At 46.0% G+C, this 19204-nt stretch overlaps 1 long non-coding RNA gene across 4 annotated transcripts in view; it reads left to right on the top strand.

Annotated features, from left to right (window-relative positions):
- The window catches only part of LOC103789298 (uncharacterized), a 38906-nt gene that overhangs the window by 11873 nt on the left and 7829 nt on the right, over positions 1 to 19204 (top strand). For 2 of the 4 annotated variants that reach the window (XR_013529856.1, XR_004736873.3), the window contains exon 3: positions 9600 to 9776. The exons of 1 other annotated variant lie outside the window; for it this stretch is intronic. This is a non-coding gene — a long non-coding RNA (uncharacterized LOC103789298). Of the gene's footprint in view, positions 1 to 3909; positions 3998 to 9599; positions 9777 to 19204 lie in introns of all 4 variants that reach the window. One more of the 4 variants, XR_008477922.2, reaches the window with a different exon arrangement.

The following is a 19204-nucleotide window of genomic DNA, read 5'->3' as shown; positions in this document are numbered from 1 at the left end:
AAGAACCACTGTGCCTGGCTTCTGATTTTATTTATTTAGATGTTCTCTTTTTCTTATTCTAGCTAATGATTTGTCAATTTATCCTTAGGAAAAAAAACAAGTTTTCTTTTTTTTTTTTTTTGAGATGGAGTTTCGCTCTTGTTACCCAGGCTGGAGTGCAATGGCGCGATCTCGGCTCACTGCAACCTCCGCCTCCTGGGTTCAGGCAATTCTCCTGCCTCAGCCTCCTGAGTAGCTGGGATTACAGGCACGCGCCACCGTGCCCAGCTAATTTTTTTTGCATTTTTAGTAGAGACGGGGTTTCACCATGTTGACCAGGATGGTCTCGATCTGTTGACCTCGTGATCCACCCGCCTCGGCCTCCCAAAGTGCTGGGTTACAGGCTTGAGCCACCGCGCCCGGCCTACAAGTTTTCTTTTTTTCGTGTTTTGGTACTACTTTTAGTCTCTATTTTGTTTGGTTCTGCTCTGATCTTTATTGTTCCTTTGCTTCTACTAATTTTGGGTTTGATTTGTTTTTGCTTTTCTGGTTCCATGAGGGGCATCATTGGGTTGTTTATTTGAAATCTGCTTTTTGGATATAAGTATTTATTGCTATAAATGTCTCTCCTGGTATTGCTTTTACTGCATCCCGTGGGTGTTGGTATGTTGTATTTCCATTTTCATGTTTTTTGTTTTTGTTTTGAGACAGAGTCTTGCTCTGTCACCAGGCACCAGACTGGAGTGCAGTGGCACAGTCTCGGCTCACTGCAATCTCCGCCTCCCAGGTTCAAGCAATTCTCCTGCCTCAGACTCCCGAGTAGCTGGGACTACAGGTGTGTGCCACCATGCCCCGCTGATTTTTGTAGTTTTTTAGTAGAGACGGTGTTTCACCATGCTGGCCAGGATGGTCTTGATCTCTTGACTTTGTGATCCATCCACCTCAGCCTCCCAAAGTGCTGGGATTACAGGCGTGAGCCACCACGCCCGGCCTCCATTTTCATGTTTTAAGAAATTTTTTGATTTCCTTTTTTTTTTTTTTTTTTTTTTTTTTGAGACAGAGTTTCGCTCTTGTTACCCAGGCTGGAGTGCAATGGCGCAATCTCGGCTCACCGCAACCTCCGCCTCCTGGGTTCAGGCAATTCTCCTGCCTCAACCTCCCGAGTAGCTGGGATTACAGGCACGCGCCACCATGCCCAGCTAATTTTTTTTTTGTATTTTTAGTAGAGACGGGGTTTCACCATGTTGACCAGAATGGTCTCGATCTCTTAACCTCGTGATCCACCCGTCTCGGCCTCCCAAAGTGCTGGGATTACAGGCTTGAGCCACCGCGCCCGGCCTTGATTTCCTTTTTAAATTCTTCGTTGACCCAGTGATTATTCAAGTATGTATTACTTAATTTCCATGTACTTGTATAGTTTCCAGGGGTCTTTTTGTTATTATTTCTAGTTTTACTCCATTGCAGTATGAGAAAATACTTGATACGGTTTCAATTTTTTTTCATAGAAATGGGGTCTCACTCTGTGTATCCCAGACTGGTCTCGAGCTCCTGGGCTCAGGCGATCCTCCTGCTTCCCAAAATGTTGGGATTGCAGACATGAGCCACCATAGCCAGCCTGATTTTTAAATATTTGTTAAGATTTGTTTTGTGGCCTAACATAGGGTGTATCATGAGAAATGTTCCATGCATATACATTAACTTTCATCTTCACACTAGTCCTGTGAAGTAGGCATTATTCTCCCTATTTTTATTTATTTAATTTTTAGATGGAGTCTCGCTCTGTCGCCAGGCTGTAGTGCAGTGGCACGATCTCGGCTCACAGCAACCTCCACCTTCCAGGCTCAAGCGATTCTCCTGCCTCAGCCTCCTGAGTAGCTAGGACTACAGGCACGCACCACCACACCCAGCTAATTTTTGTTTTTTTTTTTTAGTAGAGACAGGGTTTCACTGTTGGCCAGGCTGGTCTCAATCTCTTGACCTAGTGATCTACCTGCCTCGGCCTCCCAAAGTGCTGGGATTACAGGCATGAAGCACGGCACCTGGCCCTATTATCCCTATTTTATGGATAAGAAAACAGGCTCAGGAAGGCAGAGGAACTTGCCCAAAGCCACACAGCATAAATAGCACAGCTGAGTTTTGAGCCCAGGTTGCCTGACTCCAAAGTCTGGATCCTTCCCACGAGAATGTCTGCCTCTCACATTCAACTCCAATGCCCACACCTAAGATTAGTGCATAAGCTGATAGCTGTTAACATTTTCCCCCGCAGGAAATGCAGTTGAAACAAGCCTTCCTATCTTGTCTATGAGCAGCTGATTCTTTGAATCTAAGTACAGGACTTGATACATGCGGAATAACAGAAAGAACCTGGACCTTGGAGTGAGACAGGCTTAGACTTGGGTTCCGGCCACACATTTGGCTGTGCCAACTCAAGGCAGCTACGTCGACGTTATAAGGCTGGTTTTCTTCAACTGCAAGATGTCGATGTAGGATTACATGACAACACATGTGAACCTCTGGTAGAACACTCGGGGTAACACTGCTCACACTTCTTAGTTGCCTTCCCCTGCTCCAGAGCATCAGTTAAGTTTGGTTTGAGCTCCTCTTGCCCACCAGCGCACTTTGGCCCCTCATTCAGTCACATAGCAAGAGGCTGTTCTTCCAGCTGTTCTTAAGTAAGCATGGCACCTCACAATTCATACAGGATAGTTCGTAATAGTCGTCCAAATTACTGAGAAAAATATTGACCGCAATGTACCACTCTCCCACCCTACTTTTTCCTGATTAACCTTTCCTTCGGGACTCAGCTAAGTTATTCATTCTGCTGGGAGTGCTCTACCCACCCAGAGCTGTCCCAGGTGCCTGTCTTGTGTTCTCTGCGTCTCCTCACCACCTTCCCTTGTGATGACCAGCTGAGGTGTGTGTAACCCGGATCAATACTGGATCAGCTCCTTGAGGGTGGAGATTGGGTCACACAATTATCCTTATATCTTAGAGCACAGCACCTGCCTGGCACATAGCAGGCATTCAGAAAATATTAGCCACACAAAAACGTGTTTAAGTATTAGAACCTTGAGTTGATGAAACTCTGAGGCAAGAAATAGTATTTATAGGGGATTTCATGAAAAGCATACAATTTCATCAGTCATTCTCAGATTTGGCTATATATTAAAACCTCTGGAAACAGAAAAAGTCAGCATCTCTGATTGGTGTAGTCCTGTGTTGGTATTTTGCAAAAGTTCCCAGGGCTTCCTAATGTGCAGCTAGGGTTGCAAACCACTGCTCAGAAAGTCCTCATTTTACCACTGGAGAACTGCCTGCATATCCTGTACTGTTTAGACCCTGCACTAAAGTGCCTTTATTGAATTATACTTGGGCTTTGTGTCCAATCTGAGTGACCCTAGGATATAACTGTGTGACTATTGTCACTGGAGTTATGGGGAGATGTTGTCGATGGGTCCCCTTTATGAAGACACACTGGAGAGATGCCTATTGGGCATCACCACCAAAAAAAAGCTGTGATCTTCCTGAGCAACCAGTTCACGTTTATCTTATGGATTATAGGAATCATTTAATTAACACTATTTTCCAGGTTTGTAGTAGCTGCTGCAAAGCTCAAGATCAAAGCCATGGTCCGTCTTTATCACCTATAAAGCATTTTGTGGTATATGTGTTACATATGGACTTGGCTCCTCTTTATTTTTTGTCTTTTTCTCGTCACCCTCTAATACGATTTGGGTCCATGTTCCTGCCCAAATCTCATGCCAAATTGTAATTCTCAGTATTGGAGGAGGGGAGTGGAGGGAGGTGATCGGATCATGGGGCAGACTTCCCCCTTCCTGTTCTCTCAATAGTGAGTGAGTTCTTATGAGATCTGCTTGGTCAAAAGTGTGTAGCACCTCCTTTGCTCTTTTTGCTGCTGGCCATGGGAAGATGTGCCTGCTTCCTCTTCACCTTCCACCCAGATTGTAAGTTTCCTGAGGCCTCCCCAGAAGCAGAAGCCTGTACAGCCCACAGAACTGTGAGTCAACTAAACTTCTTTTCTTTACAAATTACCCTGTCTCAGATATTTCTTTATAGCAGTGTGAGAATGGACAAATATACCCTCCTTTCCGGATTGTGTAACCATCACTACTACCTAATTCCAGAACATTTCCATCACCCCAAAAAGAAACTCTATACCCATTAGCAGTCATTCCTCATTCTCTCCTCCCCTCAACTTACTTTCTGTTTTTATGGATTTGCTGGTTCTAGATATTTCATACCAATCGAATCATAGAATATATGGCTTTCTGTGTCTGGTTTCTTGTACTTAGTATAATGTTTTCAAGGTTTATCCATGATGTAGCATATAACAGTACTTTATTCCTTTTTTATGGCTGAATAGTATTCTGTTGTATGGATATACCACATTTTGTTTATACATTCATCAAGTGATGTACATTTGAGTTTCTACTTTTTGGCTATTAGGAATTATGCTTCTGAGAATATTCATGCACAAGTTTTCCTGTGAATATCTTTCAGTTATCTTGGGTATATACTAGAGGGGTGGTTTGCTGTGTCAGATAGTAACTCTATGTTTAACTTTTTGAGCCCCTTTCCTCATTTAAAGAAAGGTTTTTATCTTATAGTGCAGTATGTATCTCTGTAAGCCACTACAGATCCCTCTTTTTGGAATAAGGTGGCATATAAATAAATAAATAAGAAGCCACAAAGCACTCCCAAGCCATCTGTTTAATAATCTGTGCTAGAGTGTTGCCAGGATTCTATATCGAGCTGTTTGGTCTATATTTTCCAGAAACACCTTCTGTCTCCTTGTAAAAACGAGAACATTTTCCCATCTCCAGCACCCTCATGTATCTAGGTTGTTTTTTAGCCCTACCTGCAAGAGATTTCATGACTCTGTGAATAGGACCCCAGAACTCATCTATGGCCACAAAAACTCTCACCCTCCACCTTCTCACCTGTCTTCTGACACACTTAAAATTTTTTATATCACAGTAATTCATGCACATGGTTAAAAATAAACTATAACAGAAGAGCTTAGAGTGATAAGTCCCCTACCTCATCCCTCCCACCTCTAGTCCTGCTTCCCAGAGGCAACTGCTTCTAACTCTTTTAGCTCTTTATTCTGGGAGTAACTTCGATATCTCTCAATAATATACTAATGCCATTGTTCCTTAGTTTTTCAAGTTTAAACATCCTCTATTAATTTATAAGTATCAAAAATGAGGCTGGGCTCAGTGGTTCACCTATAATCCTAGCACTTTGGGAAGCCGAGGCAGGTGGATTGCCTGAGCTCAGGAGTTTGAGACAAGCCAGAGCAATATGGTGAAACCCCATCTCTACTAAAATACAAAAAATTAGCTGGGCATGGTGGCATGTGCCTGTAATCCCAGCTACATGGGAGGTTGAGACAGGAGAATCGCTTGGACCCAGGAAGCAGAGGTTGCAGCCTGGGTGATAGAGCCAGACCCTGTCTCACACACAAATAATAATAATAATAATTTATAACTATCAAAAATGAGGATTTGTATCAATTATAATAATTTATAACTATCAAAAATGATCATATCTAATCCAAACAACCCTCCCCCATCCTACTCTCAGGATGGTTATATAACTGTTCTTACCTAATTCCTCTAAATAAAATAAAAATAAATCTGTCAATTACCTTTGTTGCCTTAAGTGACTACATCTTTATTTTTCATCCCACCAGCTGTTGATAGTAGTTTTGACTCACTGTTTCACAGGATAAAGGTATCATCACTCCTACCTTTCCCTTTAGGCTGCCCTTCCCAACTTCTGTCTTCTGAACATTATTATTATTATTTTTGAGACAGAGTCTTGCTCTGTCACCCAGGCTGGAGTACTGTGGTGTCATCTTAACTCACTGCAACCTCCACCTCCTGGGTTTAAGCGATCCTCCTGCCTCAGCCTCCCAACTAGCTGGGATTGCAAGCATGCACAACCATGCCCAGATAACTTTTGTATTTTTAATAGAGATAAGGTATCACCATGTTGATCAGGCTGGTCTGGAACTCCTGACCTCAAGCAATCTGCCCACCTAGGCAGAGTGGGCACCTAATGCCCACCTAATCCCAAAGTGCTGGGTTATAGGCATGAGCCCCACCCAGCACATGTACTCTAAGTGTTCAGTGTTAACAACATTTATGTTCTAATTTTCTAACCATAATCAGGTCTTCTGTGCTTTGCTTATAGGTTGCTTCTAATCATTTAAATCCAATAAATAGTGTTTACATTTTGTTACAGTGTAAATATTGTTTATTACAGAGCCACACAATGTCCTATGATGAATTTTCTTCCTTTTATTTTTTTTAGTTTTTTGTAAGAGTTTCAAATTGCCTTTCTTCTTTCTTCTCCTTTCCCTTCCCTTCTCTCTCTCTCTCTCTTTTTTAGACAGGGTCTCATTATGTCACCCAGGCTGGACTCAAGCCTTCTTCCTAAATAGCTGCGATTACAGACGTGTGCCACCATGCCAGGCTCATTCTTTAATAATGCCCTTTTCATTTCCTCAAGTCTGTTTCCACCTTTCCAGCAAATGAGTAGAGGTGCCTTATTTCTCAGGACATGTTACACAGAGCCCTCCACCCTCCGCCACATACGTGCTGGCCTGGGGCTTCTTCCTTTCACTGACGCCCTGGGCCTGGCAGCTCCTTCCTCCCTTCCTCCTTCTCTTCCTTTCTTCTACTCGTTTCTTCTTTGTTTATGCTCTCATTTTGCTGCACACCATCTTTAATTTCTCAAGGGGTGTGTGGTTTTCTGAGTCCCTCGTTTCTGAAACTATCATTGCTCCACGCTCACACTTTAATGGTAGTTTGGACAGATATGGATATAGAATTCTTGGTTGAAAACTGCTTTGGTCATTGGATATTGGAGGCATAGTTCTGGCCTTTGCTGGTAAGAATTTAGAGGCCAGTCTGATTCCTACATTTTTAGAGGTAACCTTTTTTGTTTAACTTCTAAGGAAATTTTTAGGATCTAGATATACTATTATTTAGATATAAAAGTAATTCTCTTACTTTCCAACACCTTCTAATGACTTTTTTATTTCTGTGATACTGTCTTGAATTTCCAGTAGTTCACCCTTATTCTCTGATTACGCCTTTTCCTAGCATCATGCCCTTGTTTAGGGATGTAACACCTCTCCAATCTATCTGAGAATGCCAATGAAATATTAAAAATGTTTTTGTCTTATGTTTCCTAAATTACTTTTCTTTCTTATGGAGCACTGCCCTGACCACCACTACCATTTATCCTTGTCTCTTTTTCATGCTAAGGTCGTGTTTCAAATGTCTGATGATCTTTGTCTTTCCATATTTAAGAGTGAGCCAGCCTGTTTAGCAGGTGGATTTCATTTCATACACACACACACACACACACACACACACACACACACATAGTTTTTTTTTTAGAGTCTCACTCTGTGCCCAGGCTGGAGTACAGTGGTATGATCTTGGCTCACTGCAACCTGCAAGTCCTGGGTTCAAGCCATTCTCCTGCCTCAGCCTCTAGGGTAGCTGGGATCACAGGCTGGCACCACCACACCTGGCTAATTTTTTCTATTTTTTTGTAGAGATGGGGTTTCACCATGTTGGCCAGGCTGGTCTTGAACCCCTGACCTCAAGTGATCCACCTGCCTTGGCTTCCCAAAGTGTTGGGACTGCAGGCATGAGCCACCATGCCCAGCCCATGAATGGAAATTCCCTCTTAATGTGTATGCTTTACCTTTTTCAGAATGGACATTCTCCTAACATAGATGAATGAAACAAATTGAGAGTTTCATCATCGTAATGAATATCTCTCCTGCTGGGAAATAGAGGCTCCTGAAATCTGAGAGATTCCTTCTTCTTCGTCTTTTTTTTTTTTTTTGGACAGTGTTTTGCTTTGTTGCCCCGGGCTCGGTGCAGTGGCATGACCACTGCTCACCACACCTTGGACCTCCCTGGCTCAGGTGATCCTCCAGCCTAGGTCTCCTATGTGGCTGTGACCACAGGCACCACACCACCACATCTGGCTAAATTTTGTGTGTTTTATAGACACAGGGTATTGCCTTTTTTGCCCTGGCTGGTCTTGAACTCCTGGGCGCAAGCGATCCTCCTGCCTTGGCCACCCAAAGTGCTGGGATTACAGCCATGAGCCACTGTGGCCAGCCTGTTGCACTGCTTTTGTTTCTAAACGCAGCTTCCCATTCTCCCCTGTCAGAGATCTTTGTTTCATCACCTCCATATCCAGCTGTGTCTGTGTCCTGTCAGTTCTAAGTCTGGCAAGTTCCTTGAATTCAGGGCTCCATCTTCTACTGCCTTGGTCCAGTGGTTCTGGCCCACAGTTCCATTCCAGGTGGTTTCTTCTGTATGATTGCAGCAACCTCCTAGCTGGTCCCTGCCTACCCTCCCCTGATCCAACCTTACCAGCTCTAAATTCAGACTTGATTATGTCCCCCATTTACAGCAAAAGAAGGACATTTTAAAGCAATTGACATCACTTCTATGGAGAGCTATTTAAAATATCCATCCAAATTATAACTGCACTGCCCTTTGACCTGCAGTTTCACTTCCAGGAAGTTATCCCGCATACCAAGTTGTCCATGTAAAACATGACATATGCACCAAGTTATTTATTGCAGTGCTGCTTATACAAGCACAGGATTACAGACTGGGTGTGGGGGCTTACAGCTGTAACTCTAACACTTTGGGAGGCCAAGGCAGGAGGATTGCTTGAGTCCAGGCATTTGAGACCAACCTGGGCAACATAGAAAGACTCTGTCTCTACAAAAAATTTAAAAATTTACCAGGCGTGGGAGTGTGTGCCTGTAGTCCCAGCTACTTGGGAGGGTGAAGTGGGAGGATGGCCTGGGCCTGGGAGTGGGAGGATGCTGTGGTCTTGCCACTGCACTCCAGCCTGGCTGACAGAGGAAGACCCTGTCTCAAAAAAAAAAAAAAAACTTATAGACAATCCAAATGAATATATGTAGAGATTTGTTAAATGAAATAGAATATATCCATATTATGGAATACTAAGTAGTCATAAATATGAGAAAATTCTTTTCTTTTTCTTTTTTGAGACAGTCTTGCTTTGTCACCCAGGCTGGAGTGAAATGGCACGATCTCCGCTCACTGCAACCTCCCCCTCCCAGGTTCAAGTGATTCTCATGCGTCAGCCTCCCAAGTAGCTGGAATTACAGGCACACACCACCATACCCAGATAATTGTTGTAGTTTTAGTAGAGATGGGGTTATGCCATGTTGGTCAGGCTGGTCTTGAACTCCTGACCTCAGGTGATCTGCCCGCCTTGACTTCCAAAAGTGCTGGGTTTACAGGAGTGAGCCACCACGCCTGCCAGACAAAATTCTTTATCTACAGATAGGAAATACTATTTAAGATTATGCAAAAAACGGATGCAGAATAGTGGCTAATAGATGTCATAATTGTGTAAAAGAGGGAGAAAATAATATGTTTAACTTTTTGTCTATATATAAAATTCTAGTAAGGTTACAACACCACCAACTGAGTCCAAGTATGGGAAACAGATGGGGCACGAGGTGCAAGAGACATTTTTATTTATTTATTTATTTATTTATTTTTCTTACTATTTTTTTGCAGAGACGGAGTCTTGCCATGTTGCCCAGGCTGGTGTCAAACTTTTGGCCTCAAGCAATCCTCCCACCTCAGCTGGGATTACGAGCATGAGCAACCATGCCCAACCTGACATTTTCACTATGTACACTCTTGTACCTTTTGAATTATGGAAGACATGAATGTGTTTTCTATTTTAAATAAGTAAGTAAAATGTGAAACTCTCCCTTTATATTATCTAAATTTAGTTATTTTTTAAAAAGTATACACATACTAAATTACTCTAAAATAATTTGTGTGTAATCTATACATACTCTGAATTCAGAATATACCATATCCTAATGTACTTTTTAAATGTGCATTTTGCAATATTAATATGTTTGAATATTATAATACATACTTTTTTAATGGTCTCTTTAAAAAAGAATCTGAAAGTGTGAAAGGAAAATAAATCTCAGGACCCCAAAGTCACTAAGCCAAAGGGAAAAGTTGAGCTTGGAACTATGTCAGGCAAACCTGCCTCCCATTTTATCACTAAATAAAATAGCTACAGGGCCGGGCACAGTGGCTCAAGCCTGTAACCCCAGCACTTTGGGAGGCCAAGGCGGGTGGATCACAAGGTCAAGAGATCGAGACCATCCTGGTCAACATGGTGAAACCCCGTCTCTACTGAAAAAAATACAAAAAATTAGCTGGGCATAGTGGCGCGTGCCTGTAATCCCAGCTACTCAGGAGGCTGAGGCAGGAGAATTGCCTGAACCCAGGAGATGGAGGTTGCGGTGAGCCGAGATCATGCCATTGCACTCCAGCCTGGGTAAAAAAAGCGAAACTCCGTCTCAAATAAATAAATAAAATAGCTACAAGATTAAAAAAAAGAAGAAGAAAATGAAGCTATACACGTCTCTCACAATTTTCCCACTACGATATTCCTTGTGGGTCCCAAGATCTTGAAAACAGTTCTGCTGAATTTCACCTTGACAATGTAAATTGATAGTTTATCTTCACAGATAAAACAAAGGACAGAACACAAAGACATCCCTCCACTCACCTGAAACAAACGCATATCTGATTGCTGCTTCTGCCCTATGTTTGCTATGTTATGTTATGTTATGTTGTTATTTATTTACTTGAGACAGGATTCTACTCTGTCACCCAGGCTGGAGTGTTTTGGCATGATCATAGCTCACTGCAGCTTCCACCTCCCAGGGCTCAAGTGATCCTTCCACCTCAGCCTCCCAAGTAGCTGGGACCACAGGCATGCGCCATTATGCCCAGCTAATTTTTGTATGTTTTGTAGAAATTAGGTTTTGCCATGTTGCCCAGGCTAGTCTCGAACTCCTGAGCTCAAGTGATCCACCTCCCTTGGCCTCCCAAAGTGCTAGGATTACAGGCTTGAACCACTGTGCTGGCCCCTGTGTTTGTTTTATCTTATGTAAAAATGAAGATTCACTGGGCTAGATGGATGCATAGGTGACTAGTCCTCTACCCACCTCTCACATGTGAAGGGCTGATCAAAGACTCAAAAGAATGGAACCATTTGCCTCTTATCTACCCATGCCTTTTAAAAATTTCTTCCTCTTTCACCAACATCCACCCTTTCTTCTTTAATATTGAAGCCCTCAAAATCATCTTTGAAGACAGGCACAGACCTGTCTCCTGGGCGTGCATCCTTAACCTTGGCAAAATAAACCTCTAAATTAATTGACACCTGCTCAGAAACATCTTGGTTTACAAAAGCATGAAAATATTAACTAACAGTGGTTATCTATAGGTAGTTGGCACATGAGTGATTTTAATTTTCTTCTTTATCCTTTTTCCTGTTTTTCTCTTACTTTTTTCTGATAAACATATCAACTCTAATAATCAGTAAGAAAATAATAGATGTTGCCCTCCCCTACATGGTGCACAGGACCAAGCTCAGTGTCTTCAATGCATTTCCATTCTCCTCCCGTACCATTTCCCATCCTCCCCCCGCACAGGAGAATTGGTGGTTTCTGAACATGGCCCCTTAGCTGTTCTCCCCTGTCCTGCAGAAATGCAACCCAGTCTCCACTGTGCAGCTCATGTGTCACCCCCTTCCAGATAGAATCAGTGACTCCCTCCTTTGTGACCAGGTAGCCAACTGTTTCCCACTGGGCTGGATCCCTGGTGGGTGGGGACCTTGTTTTCTTGTCCCTGTGCCCTGGGATGGCGCCTGCCTTGACTCTGGGGGCGTGCCAAGTGCTGGCAAGTGCAGGCTGAAAGACCACAAGCACTTCTTACTCCCTCCACCTTCGGTGAGATGGCTGGGTTACGAGAGTCACAGTTGGCCACAGTCCTCTCTTCACCGCGGTGTCTCCTTTCTGTGCATCACCGTTTCCAGGGTGTTCTGCCAGACCTGCAGCAGTGCTTGCTCCCCACTAGGAGGGCCCTTGACTTAGCAGCATCCTCAGACAGAGCTGCATCTTCCAAACCAAGGATGGGTACCGACCAACCCCCAGGGGTCTTGCTGGAGGAGAAGGGGCTCTTAGAGACAGCTGATTGGCCTCAGGAGAAGGGCGGGAGGAGGGCTTTTTCTCACATTCAGTCAGTCATCTTGGTGAAAATGGGGCTGGGAGCCCAGGTAACACATCCTGACACTTCCACTCCCTCCTGGGAAGCTTCCAAGTCTTCTTGCCTGCCCCTGTCCAGAAGAAAATTGGGCAGGAGGGGAGGAGACAGGAGCAGGGGAGTGACTGAAGCAGAGCCCAACCCCAATCTGTCTCCTTTCCTCTTAGAGCATTTGAGATGGTTCCTTGTCTTTTAGCAGATTCATGAAGAAGAGCAGAGCTGGCAGAGAGTCCCATTCCTTCCCAGTTTCTCAGCATACAAAGATCCAGTAATTCACAGACTGCTTTGTCTCTTAGCCAAGCCCTGCCCCCAAGTCCACATAAAAGTTGAACCTTTTTTTTTTTCAAGATGGAGTCTTGCTCTATCAGCCAGGCTGGAGTGCAGTGGTGTGATCTTGGCTCACTGTAACCTCCACCTCCTGAGTTCAAGTGATTCTCCTGCCTCAGCCTCCCGAGTACCTGGGATTACAGGTGTGCATCACCATGCTCAGCTAATTTTTGTATTTTTGGTAGAGACAGGGTTTCACCATGTTGGCCAGGCCGGTCTCAAATTCCTGACCTCAAGTGTTCCATTCACCTCAGCCTCCTAAAGTGCTGGGATTACAGGCGTGAGCCACCATGCCTGGCTGAACCTAAAGGAAATGGAAGAGAAGAGCAGGCCGTGTGCAGTGGCTCACACCTGTAATCCCAGCACTGTGGGAGGCGGAAGTGGGAGGATTCCTTGTGCCCAGGAGTTAGGGAGTAGCCTGAGCAATATATCAAGACCCCATCTCTACAAGTAATCAAATAATTAGCCAGGCATGCTGGGGCACACCTGTAGTTGTAACTACTCAGGAGGCTGAGGTGGGAGGATGGCTTGAGCCCGGGATGTCAAGGCTGCAGTGAGCCAGGATTCACCACTGCACTCCTGCCTGGGCAACACGGTGAGGCTCTGTCTCAGAAAAAAAGTAATAGAGAGAGAAGGACAGGTGTTGAATTCCTTTTGTGTCCATCTGTGCTTTCTCCAAAGCCTTGGTTTAAGAGATACTAATACAGATGCTTCCTAATCCGGCTGCCGCTGCTTTCATCCTTATCCTCATATCCCAGGAGATTTACCAAGAGGATAAATCCCAGTTGGAAGACTTGGACATCTGGCTCCATTTTCGGTACCATCTCCAGATTAGGGCAGCCAGGGAGAAACCTGGACGTGGAGGGCACACAGCCTTGCACAGACACAGACAACTATGAAGTCAACTATTACAAGAGTCCCCGGCCAGGCACAGTGGCTCATGCTTGCAATCCCAGCACTTTGGGAGACCAAGGCCAGCAGATCATGAGGTCAGGAGTTCAAGACCAGCCTGTCCAATATGGCGAAACCCTGTTTCTACTGAAAAAAGCAAATATCAGCTGGGCATAGTGGCACACGCCTGTAGTCCCAGCTACTCAGGAAGCTGAGGCAAGAGAATCTCTTGAACCAAGGAGGCAGAGGTGGCGGTGAGCCGAGGTGATGCCACGCACTCCAGCCTCAGTGACAGAGTGAGATTCCGTCTCAAAAAAAAAAAGTCTCCATGCACAAAATCCTTCCATTAATAATCAATAATGGTTAATATTTACTAGATACTTAATATGTATGACATATTTTGAGGGCTTTTCCCTTGTGTCAGGGAAATGGGTATGTTTCTTACATCTCCATATTACACATCAGGAAACTGAGGCACAGATAGGTGAAGTAAGTGGCCCAAGGTCGCTCAGCTAACAAACAGTCTAGCCAGGATTTGAACCCTCTGGCTCTAGAGCCTATGCCCTTAACCCCGAGGCTATCCTGCCAGGGTTATACTATCTTCTTCAGGGGCTTCTGAGGCACAGCTTGACCCCTGACCCTCTTTGGGTACCCTGGGCCACCCCATGTGTCCAGAGTCTGATTTTGAACTCTAACCAGCCATCCCCACCCACCCCTTGGCTCCCCAGCAGAGTGAAGTGGATCAGCTCCAGCTCAAGACTGCTAGGAGCCCACTGAAGGGAGGCATTGCCTAGAGCCGTTTCATGCAGACTAAGCTCCTTCCAGCACAGCCTGGGCTGTTCATTCGGAGCTGTGGCAGGCTCACTGGGTCTTCATGGCAACGCTGGGGGGTGGACTAGAGTATCCTATACGGCATGTGAGGAATTGAGTTCCGTGAGGTTAAGTCACTGGCCCAGAATCCCAGAGTAGCCCAGCCAGGATTCAAACCCAGAACTCCCCGTGCCATGTGCGGCTCTCCTTCCACAAATCCACAGCTACACCCCAGGCATTCCTGGCTGACAGAGGTTGTAGTTTGGGTGTCTTACCATGGTCTAACCCACCAGACCCTAAGCTACAGTCTTCCCAATTCCTTTCCTTCCCAGACTCTCAGGAAACCACTTGTCAAACTTCTGCTTGCTACAGAATTGCTTGAGGAGAGAATTTCAAATGCAGATTCACAGAGTTCATCCCCCAGGGATTCGGACTTTGGAGGTTTGGGGTAAGACTCTGAATTCTTAGCAAACCCTCAGATAATTCTGAAGCAGTAGGGTCCTGATGCATCCATCTCTGAGAAACCCGCTTTACACCCATCTGAGCGGAATCTGTCCCAGCCCCTCACTCATGGCAGGGGCCCAGAAACATCTGAGGGATGAGTAAATGTTCCTGATTGTGTGGTTCAGGTTTGTCTTTTGGGGGTTGAAAATGTTATAAAGTGCAGTGAGAGATTTTCTAGGCTGAAGATGGGTCCTTTTGCCTTCTGAGAGACTGGGCTGCTTCTCCCGCATTTCACTCTGGAGGTGGAGGTGGAGTGAGGGGAGAGGGCCGCCCCTTGCGGGCTCAGCAGGGCCCTGGGCTGCGTCTGTGTTTTCAGACCAGGTTGCTGCTCTCTTGGCTGAAATCATAAAACAGAGCCCCACGGCAGTGTTTCTCAACCTGGGCTCCAACCATTCCGAATCACTTGTTATTTGTCAAAAATACAGATTCCTGCCCCTAACTCTGATTTGCTGAATTAGGAGGAGGAGGGGACAGGGCCCAGAAATCTGCACTCTGAGCCGGCACCCCACTCGTTGCTTATGCACATGAATGCTTGAGAAATTCTGTCGTAAAACATGGACTTTGGAGTGTCACAGACCTGGGTTGCAGTCCCAGCTCTGCCGCAAAGTAGCTGTGTGCAATCTCAGCCTCTGTGAAACTCAGCTTCCTCATCTATAAGAAATGGGTTACTACACATGCTTATTGGTCTTGCTGTGAGTTGATCCTCCCAAGACCAATGAAACCATGAGGAAATGTATGCAAGGCACGGGACACCTCAGAGAGGCGGCACCCCCAGCCTAGTGGTAAAGAGAGGGATGCAAAGAGGAATACTTTCTCTGGGAGCGCTGAGCATTACTCACCCACTGGCAAACACTGACCTGCTTCAAAACAATTCCGACTTTCCATTTCCTCTGGGGGGAGCTCAGTGAAGCTTTCAAAGGTGACTAGGTCCTTTCCCATACTCAGGTGTGAGCCATGCCAAGTCCCGTGTTGGGGTCATGTGTTGTAAACAAACATAATACAATTTTGACTCCCTCCACACCTCCAGCTGAGCCCTCCATCCACCCCCCCCGCACCCCCCCCATTTCCTCTCCACGTGACATTGCCAAATCCCTCACTGGGAATCAGGCCCAGTCTGAAAGGCCCTCTTGGTAAATCATGGGTCTGCCAAGGTCCCTGGGACCTTTAGCGTCAAAGCCAGGAGTCTCCAAGACCTTCCTTCTCTTTGGCTCTCCAGTCTGGCCATCCAAAGAAATGCCAGAGCTTTTAAAAAGTTTCAGCCATTCATAATGGGTGAGTCCGCTCCGGAAACATTCCCCAGCTCTGCTGAGAGCCTGCCAGGCGACTTGGTGACGTCCTGCTCACAGCACAGACAATGGGCATGGGAGAACAATGCTGAGGAGAAAAACATCCCCCCCTACCGCCCCCACGCCCGTCCATGGGCTCACATCCTCCTAGGAACCCGCCCCCCACCCCCCCATACTTTCCCAGCACTGTGGCGGGGGTGGGGGGAGGAGTGCAGAGAGGGGCTAGAGGACAACTGTGAGAGCAAGTGGGGGAGGGAAATCACCCAAATTTCCCCCATTTGGCTGCATTCTGAACCAGTTGGGTGAGTCAGATTAGAAGCCAAATCTGCTTATTCTGGCTCTCCTGCCAGCCCCGGGGCCACTGCTCATGGCCTGACACGGGACCGGATTAAAACCTCAGCTGGCAAACAAAGCAGTTCAAAGTCACTGACCTATGGTACGCAGCGTTTGGGCAGGGGTGTGTCTGGTAGGAGGCCAACCGTTGCCACTTAACCATATGCGAGGAGTTCAACCTCCCAGAGCCTGGGTTTCCTCATCCACTGAGGTGGGGAAATCGTGCATGCTCTGTCTCCCTCACAGAAGGTGAGGCAACATGGGCTGCTGGCCGTGAAAGCACCTTCATAACTATTAAAAAATTGGCCGAGTGCAGTGGCTCACGCCTGTAATCCCAGCATGTTGGGAAGCCAAGGCGAGTGGATCACTTGGGGTCAGGAGTTCGAGACCAGGTTGACCGACCTGGTGAAATCTTGTTTCTACTAAAAATGCAAAATTAACCAGGCATAGTGACATGCGCCTGTAATCCCAGCTACTTGGGAGGCTGAGGCAGGATAATTGCTTGAACCTGGGAGGCGGAGGTTATAGTGAGCTGAGATCATGCCATTGCACTCCAGCCTAGGCAACAAAAGAGTGAAACTCTGTCTCAAAAAATAAATAAAAAACAAACAAAAAATAATAATAATAATTATTATTATTATTTTAAAAATTACTTGGCCACCAACTGGTGTCATTACCCTAAGTCCCTGAAAGAGGTCATAGCCAGGAATTAGAAGGCATGGTCCTTTTCAACCCAGGCAGCTTACAACATAAACACGAGAAAAAGACTTAGACACTGAAAGCCTAGATTACGGACTAGGCCGTGCGTGGTGGCTCACGCCAAACTGAGGCGAGCCGATTGCTTAAGCTCAGAAATTCAAAACCAGCCTGGGCAACATGGTGAAACCCGGTCTCTACTAAAATACAAAAAGTTGGCCAGGCCTGGTGACATGTGCCTGTAGACCCAGCTACTTGGGAGGCTGAGGCAGAATTGCTTCAATCTGAGAGATGGAAGTTGCAGTCAGCAGAGATGGCACCACTGCACTCCAGCCTGGGTGACAGAGCAAGACTCTGTCTCCAAAACAAAACAAAACAAAATAGTGTAGACGCTAGAATTTCTAGACTGTCTGGCTGGGGGTAGGTCTGGCTGGGGATTGGGAGAATGCTTGGGGAACTTACTGAGAAGGGGTCACTGTTTCTATTCTAAGCTCTGTTTTTACTTTGGTTGTGGGTATTTGGGTGGCCTTTCGGGCAGTGGAGGTTATGAGGAAGCCAAGGTCCCTTGGCACCAGCATTAGCATAGGTCCCCTGGCTACCAACGGAACTGGGCACACACAGGAGTATTCACGGGGCTGATCAAGGAAGGATTCCTGGAGGAGGGGAGTTTGAGGCATGTCTGAAAGAAGAAGAGTGGGGAATACAAAACACAAAAGTGACAGCAGACAGGTTTATGTCAAATCCGGGAGCAAGAATGAGACTCTGAGGGCATCCAGGGCCCACCTTCATTGTAGGGACAGAGAACTAAGGTCTCAGCCAGGTGAGGGATTTTGCCAAAGGCCCAGTGACGGAACTGGAACTGGTGCTGCAGGGAGCTGGAAGGAAGGAAGTCCAAACAGAGGGAACGTGGACAGACGCAGGCACAAGGGTTTCAGGGAGAGGCGCCCACGGGGAAAGCGGGTCCTTGGTCTCATAGCAAGATTGAAGAGTCTGCAGAGAGGCCAGGGCCAGGGTACAAGGGGCTTAGGCACCTTGCTGGGGAGGAGGCACAACCCTTAGTGATGATAGTGGGACAGTGAATGAAATGTCCTGAAGCCTCTCTGGAGCCCCTCTGCAGCCCAGGAACACCTAGGAGTGGAGGTTGGGGAGTAGAGTTTGGAAACACCTTGGAAGCAATTGGCTGCAGCCGTGACTGCGAATGGTCATTCAAGTCTGAAGTCTGAGCAGGAGGATAGCCCCGAGGTGCCCGCTGCTGCATGGAAGGGAAGGGAGAGAGCTGGCCAGGCAAGAGTGGGTTCCAGCAGGTTCCTAAGGCAGCAGACACTTCCTGTTTACATTAATTCATTCATATTTTCATTCACAACTATGAGCCTAGCAAGGAGGCTAGGCTCAGTTTACAAGACTTGCAAGCCAGGTAGGTACTGCAGGGGCTGAGGAAGGCAGGGCAGGGAGGTGGAAGGATCAAGTCATCTGGGCAGCTGTTTACAATCTCTGGGATAATTCCTACTACACCTACAAAATGCAGATACCAGAACCCACTTCAACGCCATTGTTATTTCTGCAACTGATCTCTCTCCTTTACCAGGCTGTCAATTCTTTGAGAATATAACACTGTTTATTTATTTCTGAATCTCTAGTGTTTCACAGAGGGATCTAGGTCAAGAATTTTTTTTTTTTTTTTTTTTTTTTTTTGAGACAAGGTCTTGCTCTGTCACCCAGGCTAGAGCGCAGTGGTGCGATCAGAGCTAACTGCAGCCCAAACTCCTGGGCTCAAGCTCTCCTCCTGCCTCAGCTTCCAGAGTAGCAAGGACTACAGGCGTGCACCACCATGCCTGGCTACTTTTTAAATATTCTGTAGAAACGAAGTCTTGCTATATTGCCCAGCCTGGTCTCAAACGCCTTTCCTCAAGCAGTCCTCCTGCTTTAGCCTCTCAAAGCACTGGTATTACAGGTGTGAGTCACCGGACCTGACCCAAGGAGATATTTTTCTTTCTTTTTTTTTTTTTCAGACAGCCTCACTCTGTTGTCCAGGCTGGAGGGCAGTGGCACTATCTCAGCTCACTGCACCCTCCGCCTCCCAGGTTCAAGCAATTCTCGTGCTTCAGCCCCCTGAGTAGCTGGGATTACAGGTGCCCACCGCCATGCCTGGCTAATTTTTGTAATTTTAGTAGAGATGGGGTTTTACCATACTGGACA

The sequence above is a fragment of the Callithrix jacchus genome, chromosome 19 (genome assembly GCF_049354715.1).
Source record: "Callithrix jacchus isolate 240 chromosome 19, calJac240_pri, whole genome shotgun sequence".
NCBI lineage: Eukaryota > Metazoa > Chordata > Mammalia > Primates > Cebidae > Callithrix > Callithrix jacchus.
Note: the sequence above shows the minus strand (reverse complement) of the source record. Positions and strands in the feature narration are given on the sequence as shown.